The sequence below is a fragment of the Priapulus caudatus genome, unplaced genomic scaffold (genome assembly GCF_000485595.1).
Source record: "Priapulus caudatus unplaced genomic scaffold, Priapulus_caudatus-5.0.1 Scaffold90, whole genome shotgun sequence".
Lineage (NCBI taxonomy): Eukaryota > Metazoa > Priapulida > Priapulimorpha > Priapulimorphida > Priapulidae > Priapulus > Priapulus caudatus.
In genome coordinates, this window is record NW_014577151.1 from 392785 (window position 1) to 397665 (window position 4881).

Consider the following 4881-nt stretch of genomic DNA (forward strand, 5'->3'; position numbering starts at 1 on the left):
AAAACAGCAGACGACACGCGGTGCACAGGAGAAAAAAAAAAAACATCACGTACACATGAACGGCACGCGTGGCACAGCACATCACCGTACAAGATCGCACGCGTGCACGCACATCAAACCGTATCACAAGACGCACGCGTGCACCACATCACGTACACAGCACGCACGCGTGCACAGCACATCACCGTACATAGGACGCACGCGCTGGCACCAACATCACCGTACACAGACGCAGCGCCGTGCACACATCAACGTAACACGCAGACGCACGCGTGCACGCGCAACATCCACGTAGCACACAGACGCAGCGCGTGCACTCAACATCAACCCGGTACACAGACGCACGCGTGCAACTACACATACCGTACACAGACGCAGGCCCACGCGTGCACCAACATCACGGTACACAGCAGACCACGCGTGCACGCACATCACCGTACAACAGACGCACCGCGTGCACCACATCACCGTAGCACAGACGCACGCGTGGCACAGCACATTCACCAGACCACAGACGCACAGCAGTGCACTCACATCACCGTACACATCAGAACCGCACGCGTGCACAGACACAATCACCGTACACACAGACACACGCGTGCACGAGTCACAGTCACCGTACACAGTACGCACGCGTGCCCACATCACCGTACACAGACGCGACGCGTGGCACAGCACATGCACCGTACACACAGACGCACGCCGTGCACGAGCACATACCGTGCACACGAACGCACGGCGTCGCACGCGACACACACCGTACAACAGAGCGCAGCGTGAACACGCACATCACCGTACACAGGCAGACGCACTGCGGTGCACTCACATTTACCTGTACTATCAATCAGTGACGCGATTCACGCGGCACCACATCACCGTACACAGACGCACGCGTGCACCACATCACCGTACACACAGACGCACGCGTGCACCACATCACCTGTACAACGACGGACACGCGTGCACCACATCACCGTACACACAGACGCACGCGTGCACCACATCACCGTACACAGACGCACGCGTGCACCACATCACCGTACACACAGACGCACGCGTGCACCACATCACCGTACAGACGCACGCGTGTACGCACTCAGGTACACACAGACGCACGGCGCTGCACCACATCACACCGTACACAGACGCAGCGGCGTGTGCACGGACACATACCGCTACACAAAGAACGCACGCGTGTCACGCAGCATCAACGCGTACCACACAGACGCACGCGTGCACCACATCACCGTACACACAGACGCACGCGTGCCACAGCACATCACCGGTACACAGACGCACGCGTCACACACTCACGCGTACAGCAGACGCACGCGTGCACCAACATCAACTCCGGTACACCACGACAGACGTATGCACGCGTGCACCCACATCACCGTAACACACAGAACCACGCGTGCACGTCACATCAACCGTACACAGACGCACGCCGTGCATTCACATCACCGTACCACAGACGCAGCGCGTGCACCAACATCACCGTACATAGACGCACGCGGTGCCGCACATTCAGCCGCACTACAGACGCACGCGTGCACCACATCACCGTACACAGACGCACGCGTGCACCACATCACCGTACACAGACGCACGCGTGCACCACATCACCGTACACACAGACCGCACGCGGTGCACCACATACGTACAACACAGACGCAGCTGCGTGCAGCCACCATCACCGTGACAACACAGAGCGGCACGCGTGCGCACCACAATCACCTGGTACACAGACGCACTGGCGTGCCACGCAGATCAACGTACACAGGAGACGCACGCGTGGCACTCACATTTAGCAGTACACAGACGCCCGCGTGCACCACATCACCGTACACCAGACGCCACGCGTGGCACCACATGCACCGTATCACACAGACGCGGCACGCGTGCACACACATCACCGTACACACAGACGCACGCGTGCACCACATCACCGTACATAGACGCACGCGTGCACCACATCACCGTACACAGACGCACGCGTGCACCACACATCATCCGTACACACAGAACGCACGCGTGCACGGGTAGCACATGGACCGAGTAACCAGACGCGCGCACGCGTGCACGCACATACCGTACACAGACAGCACGCGTGCACCACATCAAACCGTAACACAAGACGCACCGCGTGCACCACATCACCGTACACACAGACGCTCACGCGTGCCACCACATCACCGTACACACAGACGCACGCGTGCACCACATCACCGTACGCAGACGCACGCACGTTACGCCTATATACATTATAGCTACATGGCGACCATGAGGAATAAATCACCGAACTCTGAGCGTATCAACATCCTAAATCACCGAGTCTGTCCTGAATCTATCCCATCATCTAGTCATCGACGCTTGTCTCGCACTGATTAACATCCGGTTCCGGTTCCTGCAGAAAACAACGAGGCACCGGGATCTCTGCAGCAGCTGGGCGTCGACGTCTTTGTCGTCAGTGGCGCCACCTCACCGGCAAACAGATCCGGTCGCCAACTGCGCGCAGGTACGGCGCCGCCTACGACGTCAGCGTCGACACACGGTCGTCGGCCAGCCAGGATTCGTCCGACCAACAGCCGCTCGCAGCCGTCGACGTCGTCGACGTCACTTCTGGGGTCGGCGGACCCGTCGTCGTGACGACGCCCACGGCGAGGCGCCACTTCTGGCGCTCAGAGTCTGGCTGAAACGCCGGCTGCGTCGCGCGGCGCGTCGCCGAGCTGCGTGCGGCGACGAAAGACGCGGGAACCAACCGTCGCCGAGCCAACTTCCCGGGAGTGCCAGACAGCGGTGTGCCGTGATCCGGGAAACAACGTCCGGTCCGCTGTTGCGGCTCACTATCTGTGCAAACGTCGCGAATCTCTCTCTCTCTCTCTCTCTCCTCTCTCTCTCTCTCTCTCTCTCTCTCTCGTCTCTCTCTAGCCATGATGCAGCTCTCTCTCTCTCTTCTCTCTCTCGCGCAACACGGACTAGTCAATGTTAATATACCGCCATAACCTTTTTAATGTGTATTAGTTTGTGTGTGTGTGTGTGTGTGTGTGTGTGTGTGTGTGTGTGTGTGGTGTGTGCGCGCCGCGCGCGCGCGGTGCGTGCGTGCGTGCGTGCGTGCGTGCGTGCGTGCGTGCCGTGAGCGCGCGTGCGTGCGTGTATGCGCGCGCGCGTGTGTGTGTCCGCGCGCGTGTGTGTGTCCGCGCGCATGTGTGTACATAGGCTAATATAAAGTTTAACTCTATATAGTTTGAATCATCAAGAAGTGACTACATACTACCTGCACTAAAGGCTTTTTCTCATTCATCATGTTATATGTATAGCGTTTATATATGATATTTGCGTTTAATATTACGTATAGTTTATGATGATCATTATGATAGTAGACACGACCTAGCCTATATGAAAGTTGCGTAACTATATATGTTCACAGTTCATATATATTGTTATCATTCGTTTATTTAGATATACGTGCAGAACGTGCACAGTACCCCGGGACGTGCGCGTGATCGTTCGTTAGCCATAACACTGATGTATAGATATAATCAGGAGTGAATAAAAGTCGATGGGCGGTCATTATGGCGTGTCATGTGAATGATGGGCGGTCATTATGGCGTGTCATGTGAATGATGGGCGGTCATATGTGTGGAATAACCTTCAGCATTAGTATCTTTGCATAATATATACTGTATCATCCACTGGGCGCGTGATGAGTGGCTGATATTACCTTTGTCGCAAACAGTCAGTTGGTATTCATTCGATGGATTTCAGTAAATAAAATTATTACGTGTACATTAATTCTCTATTATTTCTATCATTTCTGTTCTATTATTTATCACGTCATGCGCGTGGGTGCCATATGAGCACATAGGGTACCATGCACATGATACACTCTGCCTGAAACAAATACACATGTAATATGTCATACACATGTAATACACATGTGTAATACATGTGTATACAGTGTACATATGTAATACACATGTAATATGTCAGAACCTATAGACCTCGACATTTCATGCGAGAATCATACGCGTGTGAAACAAAATAAATATATTGTGATTGATATTCCATGTACAAATGTCCACGTAAGTACGCACACAGAGAGAGAGAGAGAGAGAGAGAGAGAGAGAGAGAGAGAGAGAGAGAGAGCGCGAGAGAGAAAGAGAGCGAGAGATAGAGAGAGAGCGCGCGCGCGAAAGAGAGAGAGGGAGAGAGAGTAGAGAGAGAGAGAGACGAGAGAGAGAGAGAGAGAGAAGAGAGAGAAGAGAGAGAGAGAGAGAGAGAAGAGGGAGAGGGGGAGAGAGAGAGAGACGAGAGAAAAAAAGAGAGAGAGCGAAGAGAGAAAAGAGAGAGAGAGTGAGGAAGATATATATAGCTATATGATGAGTATAATATATATATATATATATATATAATATATAATATAAGAGAGAGAGAGAGAGAGAGAGAGAGAGAGAGAGAGAAAGAGAGAGAGCGAGAGAGAGAGAGAGAGAGAGAGAAGAGAGAATAGAAATAGCAGAGAGAGAGAGAGAGAGAGAAGATGAGAGAGAGACGAGGAGAGAGAAAGAGAGAGGGGGGGGGGGAGGTGGGGAGGAGAGGAACGCGAGAGAGAGAGACGAGAGAGAAAGAGAGAGAGAGAGAGTAGAGCGAGAGAGAGAGAGAACGAGAGAGAGAGAGAGAGAGAGAGAGAGAGAGAGGAGCGCGCGACGAGAGAGAAGAGAGAAAGAAAGAAAAGGAGATAGAGAGAGAGAGCGCGCGGAATGAAGAGAGAAAAAGCGAGAGAGAGAGAGAGAAGGAAGCAGAGAGAGAGAGAGTGAAAGAGACGAGAACGGAGAGAGAGAGAGAGAGAGGGAGAGAGAGACAAAGCGCGCGCGGCAGACA